The sequence below is a fragment of the Aphidius gifuensis genome, linkage group LG2 (assembly GCF_014905175.1).
Source record: "Aphidius gifuensis isolate YNYX2018 linkage group LG2, ASM1490517v1, whole genome shotgun sequence".
NCBI classification, from domain to species: domain Eukaryota; kingdom Metazoa; phylum Arthropoda; class Insecta; order Hymenoptera; family Braconidae; genus Aphidius; species Aphidius gifuensis.
This window is the reverse complement of record NC_057789.1, coordinates 5,553,974-5,573,558: the sequence shown is the minus strand read 5'-3', so window position 1 is coordinate 5,573,558 and position 19,585 is coordinate 5,553,974. Positions and strand designations below refer to the sequence as shown.

Sequence of the window (19,585 nt, the reverse complement as noted above, 5' to 3'; positions counted from 1 at the left end):
TTAAAAACATATGCTTTAAAATACGCATATGATAAAAACAATTTAAAATAAAATTATTATATTATTTATTTAAATTTAAAAAAATCGAAATATTTATTTAAATATTTACAATGAAAATTTTTAAGTTGTAAGTTGTACTCTGCAATGGAACAGATACTTGTAAAAAAAAAAAAGAAAAAAATGCATACAGTACAAAAGTGAGGATAGAAAAGCAAAGATACTTTGGACCGTCAGGTACTCAGTCACTCAAGCCCACCCCTTTAACTCCCGCTTCTTCGCATTTGCCACGAAAAAAATAAAAAAAATAAGAAACAGCAGAAGACGACCAAAAAAAAAAATTAAAATAAAATAAAAAGCCAAAGTAAAAGAAAAAAAAAAAAAAAAAACCCTCATCTCTCTTGTACACTACCACGTACACCAGCATCTCTTCATCCCTCCTCTCTTTATTTCTCTCTACTGCGCACTACACTTTGCCTCGGTATACAATCGTTCTCACTCTGACGTGTACCCGCCCTCTTCATGTTTCCGCGGGCCCATTTCAACCACCCTGTTTCATACCGTGTCCCGCAGGGCATGTCCCTATATACCTTGACGTAAAATCATTGTCCAAACAATTTCAATAAAATATACTGTATTATCCAAAAATAAAATAATTTAAATTAAAAATTTATCTCTAAATTTATTAATAAATAAATTATAAATATAAATTATTAATTTTCATATGAAAAATATTATATATTAAATAATTATGAATTTTTTAAATTTACCAAAATTTGTCAATAGTTTTACTGTTGTAAGAAAATTCTCATCCCCTTTGGTGGCACGCTCCGCGGCACGCCCGGCCGTCTCTGTTATACTGCCGGCAGCAAACCCCCTCAATTCACCCTCTTTTCATCCTCTCTCATGTCACAAATACCATCTACAATTTTGTATGTATATATGTACACATCAACCACTACAACAACTTCTCTTTCACCCTCTAGCATTGGACTCTGGGTGTGCTGTCGCGTTTCAGACCATCGCCCCAATATTCCTATATATGTACACCTCCACATCTCTTGCCACCCTTTTCCTGCTCTTCTCTCATGTATAAAGCTTGCCTATGAGTCCAAAAGCCCTCTTGTGTATCCCTCAACCAACCAGTCATTCACTTTCTCTCTCTTTCTCTCTGTATATATTCAACTGCCTAACCCAACATCTCGTCACCCCCTGTGAGCTGCTCGTTAACCTGCTAGTGCACCCTCAAACCACTGTCCAAAGGGTGAGTTTCAAACCACTTTCTCTCTCTCTCTCTCTCTTCCTCTCTTTGTCTATCACACTTTTCATATCCTGCACATACTTTACTCTTACTCACTCGCTCATTGTAACACTATTTTATCTATATATGTATATTGATGAGTTGGGTCGTTGTGTGTACATGTATGTAGTATGAGACAGACTCGTCAGTAATACCCGCACGGACAACGACTCAACTGATGACGACGAAGCCGCGCGTGTGTTTCATCCTCATGCCCTCAAATATATATATAGGTATATAACATTGTCCATTCCCCTAGTATATTTACATATCAATATATCTCCAGGCATACTTGAATCCATATGTGTGTGTCATTTACAGTATCTGTGAATTGTACATATGCATCTCTGTATAGATAGACAATACTCTGTACGATATTTAGGGTGGTCTGAATATAAAAGAAAAAAAAATATTCTCAGATAATTGGACAGAATTTATCTAAAAATACACTATTTATATTTTTTGCAAAGTGATCTTTTTTTTTCTCTTGTATCAATGCTTTATAACTTTTTTTATTATATAATTTAAATTTTTGATCTTTTTTTTTTTTTTGTTATATTTGTTCTTTTGAGTTCAATACATGCAAAATTTTTAGGTCAAAAATGGGAATGCAAAATCGCCACATCGTTGGCAACACCTGTCTCACATCTGTGCTGAAGCTATTCTGGTTTTTAACTTTTTTTTTTTTTTTTTTTATGTATACATTCTTAAAATATATATCTGAGCTTTTTACCCTAGCCAACTTTTATAGTCTCCCTTGAATTTTTTACTTTTTTTTTTTTTTTTTTGCTGTTTTTACTCATTTGTATTTCTTTTTTTTTTTTTTTTATTTTGTTTTAGAAAAAAAAACAACGGGAAAATCGTGCTTATACTAGCTCACGCGAAACGATTTCACAACGGACGGAAACTGGCGATAAAGCGTGTGTGGGTGGTAGAAAGAGGTGTTGGGGGAGGGTGCTTAGTATATACATTATATATATATGTATGAATAAAAGTGGTCTGGATGTTCTCTCTCGCGTGGTCTAGAACCATTCGCGTTTCGTGTGGTACTCCACATTCCCAATAATGCATAGAGCACGGAAACGAGCAGTCTGTGGGCACACATACAGATTGTACTTGGTTTTATACACAAGGGCACTAACACTCATTGATGATATATATTCACGATAATATTTTTTAAAATACATTTAATTATATGTGTTCATGAAAATTTCATTTCAGGAAAAATAGTAAACATCACAAAAAAATATCTAGTGTTCACTGAAGAAAAAAATTCAACAAATGATATATATATTTCAACTACTTTTAATAAATATGTTCATTAATTGCAGGTTCAAAACAACGAAAATCAACAAAAATACTGAAAACATATAGTCATCTAAAACTAAATACTATCAGGATAGAATAGAATCAAGATTAAAACATTTTGTTATTTTTTTTTCAAATAAAATAAAATACAAAGTACAACCTGTAATTACTAGGGTCATTTTTAATAAAGTAGGAGAGGTGTTGATGCATGCTTGATGATATAAAGTATAATTAAAGTCAAGTTGTGGCTGAAAAAAAAAATAAAATAAATAAAATAAAAAAGTAAGTAGAAAGTCGATCCACTGCAAGAACAGCCAAAGAAGTATACTAGAAATGTATATATAAAGAGAGAAAAGAAGAGCGAATTAAAAAAAAAAAATAATATACAAAGAGGTAAAAACAAAGAAAAATAAAAACCACGAAAAAAAAAAAGGAAAAATAAAATAAAATAAAAGTGCGAGTGTCCGCAGGGACCAGCGTCCTTATAGAATCTATATGTATACAAAACCATACACACAAGCATAACAAAAATATGCGAGTAAAATATATAAGCACCCACGTAACATTTTGTGCATTGAAGCTTGGGTTCAGTTGTGTGAATATATATATACATATATGGTTATACAGACAGAAGTGCCTATTGCAATGAGGCAAAACGACATGAGAGTGATAAAGAGAGAGCGAGAGAGAAAATTAGAGGACTTGGCGATAGCGGCGCTGCGGCGTAACGACGCTATAACGCGAGCCGCCGGGTGATTACCTACCACCTCTGGCGCCCACTCCACCCCTAGTTGGTTTCAACATCCCTCGTAGTTTCTCAACCCTCTTCTAACATTGAGCTCTTCTTCGCACCAACACCATCACACTATATGTATATACACTCTGTTTTCATGCCAAGGGATGAAAGAGAAAGAGAGAACGAGAGAGAAAATAACAAGGAAAATTGCGAGTGTGATAAACAGTATAAAGTTTGAAAGAGAAAGACAAAGATAAAAAGAGTCAATGTCGACGGTCTAAATGTGGCGCCCTCGTAACGACGCCACCAGGGATCTAGCAATGTGTCGCTTGGCGTCAAACGTAACCCACCCTTAACTTTCACAATTTTCTCTCTTTCAAACTTCTTACTTTTTTTTTTTTTTTTTTTAAATATTTTTCTTTTTCTTTGTCTTTTACCTTACTCGTATACTTTTTGCCCCATTTCCTTCTTGGTCTCATCATGTCTTTCTCTTTAGTATCACTTCCTCGCTTTCTCTCGCAATCTATGTATATCTTTGTCTATTTCAACCACCTTTTCAACGTCGACACTATCACGTTAGCATTGAAACGACCACGTCGTTCTCGTTAACCCTTATCCCCAACGAGAATTGTACGAGACTTGCCGCGAGGAGTTTATACTTCTATGACAGTAAAATTGTTATGTATATAACATACACACACACAAAAACCATCAAAGATAAAACCAACGAGTTTTTGTTTAATTTATATAAACAAATATATATAGTATATGAAATGATAAAAAAGATTAACTTTTCAATGGTATTTTATTTGATGGAAATAATTGAATATGCGATGATGATAATGATGATACAGTATTTAAAGGAAAATCAGTGTGACAAAATTTTGTAAAATAAAACATCAATGTATTCAGATAAGAAGGGAAGAGATAGAATTCTCTTTCCATCAGGGGTTGTGTATATGCAGAAAATGTTAAAAACGATCCTACCATGTAAATTGAAGGGTTGGGGTTAAAGATAGGGAAGAATGAGTCGCGGAATACATGCTGTAGGGTGTCTACAGAGTGTAACCTCTGCGATATGGCGTTGAAGGGTGCAAAAGTTGAAATAATTCGCGTGGCAAATGGGCCAGAAATTCGCAGCTGCAGCACCCTAGTTTTTATCCATTTTCAAATATATCTCATTGTCTTTTTTTTTTTATTATTTTTTTTTTATTCATTGTATATATGTTAAATGCTTTTTCACCATTTACCTCATTCTCTTTTTTACACACTGATAATCCTCACATTTTTATTCTCTCCATATATACATCTATATCAAACCTTGTAATTAATTCATTATCCCTTGGACACTTTGCTCTTCTAATGAACGAAAAAAAAAAAAAAAGAATAAAATATAAAATTCATTTTTTATTTAAAGTAAATATACCATTAATGTTTTATTTTATTTTTTTTTTATTTTTTCTCATTTTGAAAACTCAATTTATATAAAATTGCGTAAAAAAAAAAAAAATAAAATATCCTCTTTTACAATCAGTTAAGTCTTAAAATTTTTTTATTTAATACTTTTTTTTCAATCAATTAATTGCAAACGTGTCCTCAAGATATCCGAGTAAAATTAAGGAACAGCACGCGGCTTTTTCAATTATTCTTCAAGACCTCGTTAAAGAAAGCAACGAGACATTGCAGCCCTTTCTTTGGCAAGCATCTTTTTCTCATCCCTATTTTAACCCCTCAACTGTTTGAGAGGCAAAGTAATAAATTCAAGTATATTCCCTAAAGTTTCATAGCAAAAGAGAGAGAGTCCGTCATGGATCCCAGACGAATTAATTATATCCCAAAGGCCTTGCTTCTCTCATCGAATATTCCATCGATATCATCAAAGGAATTCACCTTGTCCAATTAATATCGTCAATCAATATTTATTATTATTATTATTATCATTATTATTTTTATAGTTAAAAATAAAAAATATCGTATCGAACATAGCAGTAAATTTTTTATGTTTTTATGGTTTTTTTTTTTTTCTGATATTTACTCAAGTTATTGAGGGAGAAATTGGAGGTATAAATATGTGAAGGTATATATTTATTTCTTTTTAATCTACAGGTTGATGTGGAGGCTGAAACTATTGGGCGTCATTTACTTCATGGCGATATTGATCACAAATTTTATTTTATTTCTTTCTTACTTACTGTTTGCTCTTTTTTTATGAAAATAAAAAATAAAAAATATAACGTATCAAAAAATCTACCGATAAATGTCTATACAGAAAATCAAAAGGCGTATATAGTCGGCTTTTTAAAGCCACAGTGTTGCCTTTACACTTTGTTATATAATATAATATAAATACTCTGCCAAAAGTGTATGGAAATGCCGCAAGACATTTGAGAAACGTATGCCTTGATTTTTGTCTTGCTTAAAGTGGAACATTGATACGGTCTCGTATTGTCTCGACATGCCTACGTCTACGATGTTTCATTGATTTCATCTCAAAACAATAAATAAAACTCAATCAAAATTTTCTTCTAGATTTTAAAATTATTGAATGGAAATAAATTTTAGACGTCGACTCTTTTATCTTGTCTCGTTTAAAAAAAAAAAAAAGTCATCATATTTTTTTTATTTTTATTTTGTCTCGCAGTATCTTCGACCTAACTTTTCCCCACTGTCATATGTATTAAACTTTATGCCATATATATATACTGATTGCACTTGCGATCAAAACCTTAGGTGGTACTTTATACCCTAGCAGAACACCCTAGGGTTCAAAATATATATATATTTACAAAAAATGGATAAGCGAATTTCAGAGTAAATATACGACAGAATATTTTTCTACTTTTTATATTTTTTTTTTTTAAATATATATATGGCTTTTTTTTTTTTTGTCACATGCAGTCATTTCCGTTGAGACTTTGAGACCTTACTTAACCCGGTAGTCATTTATTAAAGAATTATTTATAAACCATTTTTATGTGTTTTTTTTTTTTCCTTTAGCTCTAACTGTATAATTAATTATCGAAATTAAAATATATATTGGGATAATAAATACGGAATTTATAATTTAAAGACAAATTAAATTGAGGAGATGGTAACTGTATAGTGTATGTGGATACTTAACGAAACACTGTATTGAATTACTTTTTATATTTTTACAAACACCTTGGCTGATTGCGGTAAAAATATCAATGTCAATATACGAAACATTGGTTGACTTGAAATATCAATTTACAATTGAACAACAACGAGTAAAAATTGATAGATATATATAAAATTTAAAAAGTTCATGTTTGCTTTTTCATTGAAACCAATTGTATTATTTTTATATTGTTTTTATTATTTCAGCCAAATTTATTATAGATCAAACACGTATAGACTTTTTTCATTGAATCGTTCTACTTGAATTTTTCTTTAATTTGACATGGCAAAAAAATATTTTTCAAGAATTTCAAGTTGTATCAGGTGACTGTAATTAATTAATTCGATAGGATGTATATCAAGTTGACCACCTTTACTACGACTACTACTTCTACTCTTTTTATAAAAAGAAAAAAAATGTCTATAAATAAATGTCGAAATAAATAATGAAGTTAGCCTCATCAAGGTTTATTTCTTTTTGGCATTCAGCATGAATATAACGGGTAGACTTAAAAGACAAATATTTATCGAAACAATTTTTCAGTGTAACACATAATGCATTTGATGCACAATAACAAGTCATGTGTCGTTCTTGGCTAAAATATCATCCAAAGAAATACAATGGCAAAAAAAAAAAAATAATATAAAAAACGATTTCCATTGCAATCATTGTGACAAGACACGTTTCGTTCAAAAATATATTTCCGATAAATACTTTTTTTTTCGCTTTTTTTTTTATCTTAAAATCTTGAACTACAGGCGTAACCCTGAACAGTGAATATTTCATATAAATATTTCGAGACTAAAAAATATTCAACGTAAAATATTCGCAACTGAAAAAAAAAGTATAGACGAAAAAAAAAAAAGTATATATATTATAATAAAAAAAAAAATAGCAAACTATTCGAGTGCCGGTGGAAGGTAGATATTTACATGGCGAGTGTGCTATCGTTTCACATCGGAATATCGAAAGGCTCACTGAGGGAGCTCAAAAAGCAAAAGAGATAGTAGCAAAAAAAAAAATATATATATATAAAAAATGACAAATATATAAAAATGTAAAGAAGAAAAAAATTCAAGCGAGACAATGATATACTAAGTTGCATGCATACAAACCAACTGGAAAAAAAAAAATGATAATAATAAAAAGTAAAATGACGACGAGACTTGGATCTAATCCTCGAGGCGTCAGAATTGAGTAGCGAACATCGTGATGTGCGAACCTATACATATACGTTACGTGAGCGAATCTCAGCTTGATTATTTTCAATCTTTTTTTTCTTCTTTGTCGCATTTTACCTTTCTCTTATTATTTCATTGGAAACTCATTCTGCACATTCGCGCTCGCATCCACACACACAAAGACAGTCAAGATGATGATAAATAAATCAAGAAAAAAAACATCATATATATTGACTTGAGTTGCCAATGAGTATTTGCACGCACGTGTGAGTTTACATCTTGTCTCATTCACATGTATATATACAGTCTGTCTATGAAAGTCAACGTCGCGACGCGCCCCGGGAATTAAACCCGCACGTCGTTTATCGGTCATGCGATGCACGATAGAATGGTCAATGTTCACAATTTCCACAACTAATTGCCTCAGGGAATTAATTCACATATTTTTTTTTTTTACGTCTGACCAATAGTTTGCTTCATCTACTTTTTTTTTTTTTTTTTGAATGAGGTATACAGCTTTTTCATCTCAACGAAATAACAAGATTTAAAATAAAAAATGTCAAAAATTTATAAAAGAAAGACATGTATAGTCAGTTGAAAAAGATGCAGCAAAAGATAAGAAACACAAAAATGCTTGTGTAAAATAAATAAAATAAATAATGATAATTATGTTGTTGATTGTAGCTGCATGAATATATTTATAATAATAATAATAATAATGTAATATGTGTAATATGTTGACATGAAGTCAAAGGCACTCCCGTTAGGCTTGGTAATTTTGCATGCATGCATTTTAAGCGAGCACCAAGTTCTCATCCATTAATTACGAAAAAGCGTTGTGGCGCACGGGTTCACATTACATCCATTGAATTAGTCTTGTTGTTGGTCGTCGCGTTGGTCGTTTCGTTGGTCGCCGGGTGAGGCCTCACAACCAGTTCACTTCAAGCTGCTTGACGTCACATATTAATATAAATAAATATACATATATATATAGCACATTTAACACTTTGATATTTTTACTAGGCATCATGATGCGAGTCTGTCGCGGTTCACACGCTTCGCGACCGCATATATTATAATAATAAAATACACACGCTACTACGCGTCTCAGTTATTTTTTTTTATTTTTATTTTTTATTTTTTTAATATTTTAATTTATTTTTTTTTCTTCAATCTTCAGCCGTTTATAGCAGTTTTTATTTATGTCTATGTTACGTGTATTTTTGCGTGGTCAGAAAATTACATCAAGCGAATGAAAATAAAATAAATAATATTTGAAAAAAAATAAAATAAAATAAAAAGTAATATTGTAAATCTGATATTTAGTAGTGGTAGAAAAAAAAAAAAATATAAAGAATATATAAAGGGAGTAAAAAAGAAAGTACGCTGAGATATACAAGAAGATGAAGCAGCAGAAGAGAAAGATGATGATGGTGATGATGATGATGATGATGATGATAAAGAAGATGAAGAAGTGGAAAGCAAAGCTGAAATTTGAGGGGGCCACGTGGACAATGGTCGGCCTTGTGGGCATCTCCCACTAAAAACCGTGACCGGCATCAAGTCTTTGGCTCTTTTGCTTCTTTAAACTTCAAAGTTTTTTATTTTTGTTTTTCATTTGGCATGTATAAAGTCTGTCTCGTAATATTTTTCTCTTTTTAGTCAACAAAAACTGCGCACCATAATCGTATGTGAGTGCCAGTGTCGTCTTTTGGATCTCTCAACAACGCCAACAAGAGAGAAGTATAAAGAAAAAAAAATATATATATAAAAAAAACACGACAGAGCTTAAGAGTCCCAAACTCAAACTGACACGAAGGATTTCGCGGAATTCTATACAAGTTCGAAGAGTTGTTTTCAACAAGCCCGCCTTGAACTGTGGTATAAAAGGTCACCTTGGGACCCAACAAAATACATTTTGAATTGAACGAAAAACAAAAGATAATACATAAAAACAAAAGAAATTATTTTATAAATAAAATAAATAAATAATATATAAATTTCGAAAAAAATTTAAATTGGAAATAAATACATACATATATATATAGAAATTCAGCTCTGATAGACTCAAAAGGTAGTAGCTATATATAGTAGAAAAAGAATTTTTTTTTCATTTTGATTTTTTTTTCCCACGAATTTTTATCATGTTTTTTTTTAATCTTTTTTTTTATATATATATATTTTTTTTATCCTCTTTTTTTCTCTGTTCACATGCATCGTTGAGTTTTTGAGCTTTATCCTCAGCTACTGGCGTTAGCGAAGCTTTTGGCTGATCCTAGAAGCACGAACTACCTTGAAATCGTCGTCGTCGTCGTTGTCGTCGTAATTTTCATCCTAGTCATATATACCTACCTACCTACCTATATACACATAGGATATACATAGGGTGAGAGTCAACACTCTGTATGCTCGCTTTTCAAATATACCATCTCACTTTTACTGGGCTAAATATCTATGCGCGCTCGCGTAATAGCTTCGTTCGTGGTGTTTTTGTATGTGCAGTATACATGTACACAGTGGCAAGAGAGGCAAATCATATATATGAACAAAAAATATAGCATCTCTCTCATGTACATTTTATTTCCTCTCTTTGCCTCTAGCTCACACTGGAAACTCAGTGTGATGCCTCTTCACCGAGCCAATGCCGCGCGCGCTTCTCTCAGTACCAGGGGGGCTAGATGGGTGGTTGGGTAGGAGGGTGAGCGATAAATGGTGCCGCACCGCACCATGCCACGCTCTTGCTCAACTGAGCCGCACATATACTCAAGCCAAACTACAGTTCCATACAAAATAAACATTACCATGTTCAAATATTTCACCTTAACGAGAAAAAATATTTTTTTAAATTATTTTTCTTCAAATTTCAATTATCAATATAGTGTTAAAAAATTTTCATAATGACGTACATGTACATAAAAATATTAATAGCTTATTTTTTATGAATTTAAAAAAAAAAAATTCATTTAATTTATAATTTTTAAAATTAAAAATAATATATAAAATTTTAGGGTAAATTATTGTCTTTTTTTGTTGATATTTTTAGATGAAAAAATAATATATATAAGATATTTAATTGTTGTGTATTATTGAGATAAAATGAGTGAGTTTTGAATGGAGCTGTATTCGTTGGTGGCAGCGGGTGGTCACGGGTAGACCGAGAGACGCGACGAGGGAGCAGCAGTTCACCACTACCACCAACGTTACGTGGTATCTATGTATATATATACAAGAGGGTGTGCGACGATTCGTATATAGATGAGAGAGGATAAAAGTGAGTGTCGGGCCAGGGGGTGAAGGTGGAGGTTGCAAAGCTGTAGATGGGTAAAAGAGGAGCCTGGAGGGAAAGAAGGGAGGTAGCCATGCTCGGTTATTTATCACGCGCCGCGCGGTTCGCCGATCGTATATTCCTTTTCCTCTTTTTCCCTCTTATTTTTTTTTTTTTTTTACTCACTCACTCACTCAGTCACTCACTCACTCTTTTTTTTACAAGTCCCATCTCGTTTCATCTTATTCTTTCAGCTCGATGCCTTCGACCTTTCTTATTTTTTTATTTTTTTTTTCCTTCCTTTAGTTATCTGTAGTCTTCTTCTCCTTTTACTTTTACTTTTTTGTCGCATATTTTTTTATTTTTGGCCTTTTACCCCTTTTATTTTCTTTCTTTTTTATTTTGTGAAATGCTTCTTCTTATTTTTCATCATCTTCTTGCCTTGTTCGTTTCAATTTCTGTTGTTCAAATTCTCTCTCTATATACCTCCTCACGAATCCTCTTACGATTTTACTTTTCTTCTGGCAATCTAGAGACGATTCGTGAGATCAGGAGACTCGTTACAAACCACCTCATTTTCTCATACCCTCTTATTGGTCTCAACTTCTACTTTTCTACCATCATTTCCACTTTTCTGTCTTGAATAACCCTCGGGACTTTTTCGTGTCGATTTATTTTATTTTTATTTATATATTCTCTGTATCCTATATCTCTATATATCTTTATTCAAACTTTATTTTATTTTTCTAAAATCAAATGGACGTCATTGACATGACAACACGTGATCAAAATTCAAACACAGTATGTGTGTTTCATCGTCAATTAGTTGATCGATAATTGCTGCATCAAAAAACTTCCGAAAAAGAATCTCTATTAAAAAAGAAGAAAGAGAAGAAAGAAAAAGAACAAAAATAAAATTAATAAAAAAAAAAAAAAATGAATTAGAAATAGCGTGCTTGCGAGTGCAAACGTCACGCTGGCGTCAGGAAATTAATTCCGGTGATGAAACGAGGGTTGTGACGAGGCATCGTAGTACTGCTTGCAAATACATAAATGCGCTTGCACGTGCGACACACACGCACACACATACATATTGATAAAAATTCGTATACATACATCCGGATTTTATATAGAAAATACACTTGCACGCGAACGCACGCCCTTTGCGGTTCGTTACTTCAATAGCGTGAAAACTGATTTGTCCAGGCTTGTATATACATCATGCTCTCATCCCCTCATCTCATCTATTTACCCTAATATACACTCGTGTATTTTTCTAATATAAAAAGGAAAAAAAAAAAGCAGCAAAGTGATAAGCTTTTTTTTTTAAAAAAATACTTTTCCAAAAGTTTTAGATGCTCTTGATTTATCAATATTTATTTTTTCATACATGCAGTTTGTACTCGAATATATTTCATGTGCTTGGCAATGTGATTAAGCAAAAATAATATGGTGAATCATCAGCATGAAATTCAACTCGATATGCTGTATTTGCTTGTTCTGGGTACTCGATTAGGGACATTAGTGATGGGTGTAGGGATTGAATATAATATGTTATACAAAAGACACATGACAAAGTATCGCCCCAGCAAGCATAATGGAAGGGGGTGTACAACTTTGCCTGCAACACCTGCATTCAATTTTTTTTTTTGTTTTGCTTCTTTTTATATTTCATTTTTGTTTTTGGTTTTTTTTTATTTATTTTTATTTTTTTTATTATCCATTCGCCAGGCTACATGTTTCATATATGGACGTATGAAAAGTACGAGGATTGCTCAGCATGACCCTGACGCATAAAAACACTCATGCACACACACACATACACACACTCATAATCACATACTCATATTAAAAAAATAAAAAAGAATTGTGTATAGATGTATGTATTGTACATCTCCTCGTTTGACAAAATAAAAAGAGCAACAAAATCAAAAAAAAAATATGAAAAAATTCCTTTCCTTTTGTATTCTTCCTTCTGAACAAAAGAGCAAGTCTCGATTGGTGAATCCTTCTTTGCCAGTTTTTGTACACCAAAAAGCATTGCACTCTTATTTTTTTTTTTTTTTTTATTACTTGCGGTGATAATTTTATATAAAATAATAATAATAATATTGATGACGATGATGATAGTATTAACTACAGTCCATGTAATAATTAAAATAAAAAATTAACACGTAAGGGTTGAAAAAAAAAAAATAAAAATCACATGAATTTGCATGCTTCATCGTATTGAATGCGCGTATACCTTAACTTTCAAGTCTACCATAAAATAAAATTAAAAAAAAAAAAAAAATAAGAAATTATTTGGAATGCTCAATTAATGTATTTTAAACATTCTCTCTCTGCGCATGCACGTGTATTTTATTTATTTTTTTGGTATAATAAATACATGTTTCACCTTCTCTGATTCGTCTTGGATAATTTTTTTTTTTTTCTTTACATATCAGGTTCCCAATCTGTCGTAATGACTTACATCTTTTTCATTTCAAAATCACTCTCAACGAAATATGCACAAATGAATCTCGGATTAAAAAAAAAAATTACATTTTAAGTATATAATTTTTTTGTTGTTTTATTTTATTTTATCGTTGAATATGCTGTGTAACATTTAATACTGGATTTATGTTTCATTTTTTCAACACCAATCGAGATTCACTACACACGTTTTTGCGCATTTTATTTATTATTATATATTATATTTGGTGAGAGCAAAACTATATACACGCATACATTTTCAAATTGTTTATATAAATGCATGTGTACATGTATATGTCGACCATCAAGTAGGCTTTATATTTATCGTGGTAATAAGGCGACGCCGAGAGACGTCTATGTCGTTGTATAAAAGCCGCCAGAGTCAATGTGATGTATATATATATAGAAGTAAATAAGGGTAAGGGGTAAATGGAGAAAAGGGGAAAACGACTTGAACGTCGTTGGGACAATCGGTGGCCGTCGTTAACGGTAACGACGAGTTGTCCAATGCCGTCGGCACTCTCTCTCAAGTACATCATGTATATATATACTATTTATTACTCTCATTCTACTTGTATATATTTCTCTTTCGTCTTTATACCTATATATGAAAATCACACAGCCAACGAAAACCCAGCACAAGTGCTAAAATCCACAGATATATATTTATCAATTTATGTATAAAAATAAAATTTAAAATAAGATGTATTAATAATTATACATTCAACAAATTATGTACGCCACAAATCATCTGTCAATTTGCCAAAATAAACATGATTTTTTTTTTTTTTTTCGTTAAGAATAAATCCTGTAGAAAAAAAAAATGTTACACAAGAAAGTTACAAAAGCAAATGTGCTTTTTTTTTTTAATAATATTTTTCATAATTTTATACATATATAATTTAAATATATTTTTCAAAATAATATTCTCTATTCCTAATATAAAAAGGACAAACATCATCGGTCTTCCGGACATTTGATTGGTCATTGTTTTTTTCTCACTTACTCTCATACAAATTTCTTTCTGTTTGCCTTTTTCTATTATTTTTTTATTTTAGCAACGAAAAAACAACAAAAAAAAGCGAGTAAACAAAATTTTTTTTGATATTTTTGATATTTTTTTTTTTAAAATTGACATATTAAGCTAGCACAACTTTTTCAATAATCATCGGATCTCGATGCAATTGGGCTTGAAATTTTGTGCGAATTATGTGTTTTTTATGTGTGAAGAAATAAATTTGAAAGAAAATTTTTTTTTTTTATTTTTTAAAAATTCAAATATTAAGCTAACAACTTTTCAATAATCATCGGATCTTGATGCAATTGGGCTTAAAATTTTGTGCGAATTATGTGTTTTTATGTGTGAAGAAATAAATTTAAAAGAAAATTTTTTAAAATATTTTTTATATTGTTTTTTAAAATTGACATATTAAGCTAGCACAACTTTTTCAATAATCATCGGATCTTAATGCAATTGGGCTCAAAATTTTGTGCGAATTATGTGTTTTTTATGTGTGAAGAAATAAATTTGAAAGAAAATTTTTTTTTTATTTTTTAAATTTTTTTTAAAAATTCAAATATTAAGCTAGCACAACTTTTTCAATAATCATCGGATCTTAATGCAATTGGGCTTAAAATTTTGTGCGAATTATGTGTTTTTTATGTGTGAAGAAATAAATTTGAAAGAAAATTTTTTTTTTATTTTTGACATTTTTTTTTAAATTCAAATATTAAGCTAGCACAACTATTTTAATAATCATCGGATCTTAATGCAATTGGACTAAAAATTTCGTCCGAGTTATGTGTTTTTTATGTGTGAAGAAATAAATTTGAAAGAAAATTTTTTTTTTTATTATTTACATTTTTTTTGATAATTGACATATTAAGCTAGCACAACTTTTTCAATAATCATCGGATCTTAATGCAATTGGGCTTAAAATTTTGTGCGAATTATGTGTTTTTTATGTGTGAAGAAATAAATTTGAAAGAAAATTTTTTTTTTTATTTTTTAAATTTATTTAAAAAATTCAAATATTAAGCTAGCACAACTTTTTCAATTATCATCGGATCTTGATGCAATTGGGCTCAAAATTTTGTGCGAATTATGTGTTTTTTATGTGTGAAGAAATAAATTTGAAAGAAAATTTTTTTTTTTTAAATTTCAAATATTAAGCTTTCTTTTCAATAATCATCGGATTTTAATGCAATTGGGCTCGAAATTTTGTGCGAATTATGTGTTTTTTATGTGTGAAGAAATAAATTTGAAAGAAAATTTTTTTAAATATTTTCTATATTTTTTTTAAAAATTGACATATTAAGCTAGCACAACTTTTTTAATAATCATCGGATCTCGATGCAATTGGGCTTAAAATTTTGTGCGAATTATGTGTTTTTTATGTGTGAAGAAATAAATTTGAAAGAAAATTTTTTTAAATATTTTCTATATTTTTTTTAAAAATTGACATATTAAGCTAGCACAACTTTTTTAATAATCATGAAAAACAATTGCTTAAAAATTTCTAATAAATCAATTAATTATTTAAAAACTTCTACAAATATATATAGAGAAGATAGAGCTTTTATTTTTTTTATATAATTTGTGAATAGATATATAGAAGGGGAAAGAATTTTTAATGGAGAAAATGTACGCGTGTCAGGCATCCGTCATGGTACTTGCCTCAAGGGATGAAATTGTGATTGTTGAAGGGTGCAAAGTATTTCAGGAATGGTAAGAGGGGTGAGGGTGAATATACTCAGTTGTCAATACGTATATACATATTTGAGAGGTATAGCTCGATATACACAACCTAGTTAAATTTTGGAAAATAATAATATATATACAAGATATGTGTTGGAGATATAGGGTGACAGTATACATGATTGTAGAATTGCATGGTGCAAATAACCACCCTCACAGTTGAAAGGGGTGATGCGCATTTGTTATAACGTAACGCCAGCTGTCACTCGGCATTTACGTTGTTAATGAATAGGCGATGCATGCTTTCTATGCTCGATTACCGAGATTAAACGTATATATGCTGCAGACAAACATGTATTTTCATAACGCCGACTTGTCATTGTTTAATATTAGAAGAAAAAAAATTAGAAAAAAGAAATATTAATAATTGTATACGGTGGTGGTTAATTAATTATTATTTTTTTTCAATCGATTTTAATAAAAATCATCATTACAATCAAACTCAGTAAAAAAAAAAATAAAAAATAAAATCAACGTAATTTGTTGCGTGATATTTTAAACGTCGTTAACGAATGGGAAATAAAATAAAAAATTTCAAACAGAAAATAAGTTAAGCGCGTGACAGAATAAAAAATATAAAAATAAAAAAAAAAAATTAAAAAATAAAAGAAGCAAGTAAACGAGGAAGTGTAAAGACAAACGTGGGTCTCGAGCCACTAAAAATGTAAATGAGCGATAATTCATTGCCAGCACCAAAGCACGCAATTCTATATATAGTATGACACTCCAATTCTCTGTTGGTGAATATTATGATATATTGACATAGATGTATATATGACCTATGGAACGAAGAATAATGAGAAGGGCTATTGGTGAGACGTACAACGTGATTGTCAGTATCACAGGGGAATTTAAAGTCCTTTTTATCCCCCCTATACTATTTTTTTTCTCTCTTTTTTTTGCCCTTGATTGTGTGACCGTATTCTCGAGTTTCACATTGTGTCAATTATACCAACCACAAAATGACATATACCATTTTATTTAAACCCTTATATTTAAATGACATACATGAGTTTTATCAACGAATCTAATTTCAAACTCATTTTGCAGACTTAAACAAACTAGTAATAGATATTTTTTATAAATAAATAAAATTAAAAAAAAAAATTAAATACAATTCAAATGATCGAAAAATATGAAATATATTTCAAATAATATGAATTTTTTTTTTTGCGTGTTGAAAATATTTTGTCTTTAATTAAAAAAATAAAAAAAATTCGAATATTTGAGATAATGTAGACAAACCAACCCCTATGGATATGAAAAAAAATAAATAAAAAGTTGCAAAAAAAATAAAAAATCATGTGTATACTGGTGTGTATATATAGAGAATATATATATAGTGAAAAAAAATATAAAACAGAAATTCACGAGCACCCGTTAGACATTTACTGACGCTTTCGCACCGTCGACGGCGGCAGCAGGCTCCACTGCTTCCATTCCGTTGCCTCCGGGCTTGTTTCCCACCCCAATATCCTTTTTCTATCTCTCTTTTTTTTCTCTCTCTCTCTCTTTTTTGCTCTCGATTCACTACCATCTACAACTTGCAACCCCCATCAAGCGCGCATCCCATCCACTTGCTACCGCAGCAGTAGCAGAGCACACGAACCGACCGGCATACAACACAGTATATATTCTCATTCCACACTTCCGCTATATCGAAAGCCTGAGGGGTTTGAATTGCTCGTCGGGTGGCAAAAATGAGAAGGATAGATATTGCATTCATCTCTCAACTATACTCTATGCGACGCATTTAAGTATCCAACGTTCTTGCTTGTGACAAATGCTCTAGCTGACATCAACATGACTTTTTTCAACCCAATTCTCACGTTTTTTTAAAAAAGAAAAAAAAATCAACTCTTGAAATATATATATATTTTTAAACTGACTTATTTGTTGAATAACTAAAATGTTATAATAAATTTAAATTTAAAATATATTTAAACAATTTTAAAAAATATTCTACGGACAGACAATTTTAAAATTCCTAATAAATTTAATGAAATATATATTTGTTAAAGCTAATTAGTGTTAGATGATTTATTTAGTTTGATAAAAAATAAATAAATTGATCAACAAATTCTATATTTATATATGAAAAATAAAATGATTAGACATGCAATTTAATAATGCACTAAATACACACAAGCGAATTTTAAAAAAAATATAGATATGTTGTGTATGTACATACCCCAACGATGACACGTGTGTTTATATACGAGATGTATCCTCTTGAGGCACGATTACTCACTCTCATCCCCGATTACCACGATCGACTTTCGGCTTTTTGAGATGAGTAGTTTATCCGACTATACATCCAGACTATATTGTATTTCATCTGAAGCTCAGACTCAATGCATCTCGAATTATTTGGCTTGGTTTTTCACTGAAATAAAAATAAAAATAAATATAAAAAAAAAAAAAAACAAATAAAATAGCAAAATGACAGAGGGAGATTATGAGAGAAGGATGCACAGGGCGTGATCGTGTCCAGACTTTTAAGCACCAAATATAATTCACCAGGCTAAAATATGAACGAGCTCCCTAATCTTTCAGCAAACACCTAAAAACGAGGGTAAATTTACAACCCCTCTCTCACATCATACGTATGAACACTGAATTTCCTCCTTTGACATTCAAGCACAGCCATCTGGCACTTGTCGTTTTGTATTTGTACTATTTTTTTTCTTTTTTTTTTTTCCTAACTGCGTTTTATTGGGGTTATTGAGTGTTGTTTTTTTATTTCAAATTTCTTTGATAATTTATTATGCCTTGAAAATTACTGGACAAATATGTGTAAAGAGGGCGAATATGATATTTTTGATAAAAAAATTAAAAATACTGAAAGATCAATCAGTAGAGAAAAGAAAAAATTCTATTGTAAAGTCACAGATGTTAAAGGCACGTGTGTTTAAGAGTAGAAACAAAAAAAAAATACTGGAACAATGAATGCAAATAATTGTAGGCGGTTTTTTTTTTCAAAGACTAATAATTCGGATAATAACTTAAAATTATATTTTTTAACTTGAAAATAATACCGTTTATATACAAGTGGAGCTTATAATAATTTCTAACTATGCAAATACATGAAAATATTGTTTAAAAAATTGCCATTGTTTCTAATCAGCTGACAAATATTTTAAAAATATCAGCTGTTAAGTTTTCTCAAAAGTAATTTTGAAAAATTGAAAATAGGATTTAATTGAAAAATAAAAATCTATATGTTTCATTGACAACAGAAAAAAATAAAAATTATAAAAAATTATATTAGAGCAAATACTTGTCATATTTATAATAGAAATTTTTAAATATATTCAAAAAACAAGAATATTATTGGAGAATATTTTCTTTACAAAATCCACCGTTAGAAAATTGAGCAAAAAAAAAAAAAAGACATCATTCAAATATGCTCTTACAAATACTTTA

General features: G+C 30.4%; 1 protein-coding gene across 4 annotated transcripts in view; it reads right to left on the bottom strand.

The window, feature by feature from the left end:
* LOC122848623 (actin-related protein 8) overlaps window positions 1–19,585 on the bottom strand; it is a 79,246-nt gene that overhangs the window by 42,370 nt on the left and 17,291 nt on the right. For all 4 annotated transcript variants that reach the window (XM_044146826.1, XM_044146823.1, XM_044146825.1 and 1 more), the window contains exon 14: window positions 18,351–18,545. The gene's annotated coding sequence lies outside the window, so the exon portion shown is untranslated. The remainder of the gene's footprint in view (window positions 1–18,350; window positions 18,546–19,585) is intronic.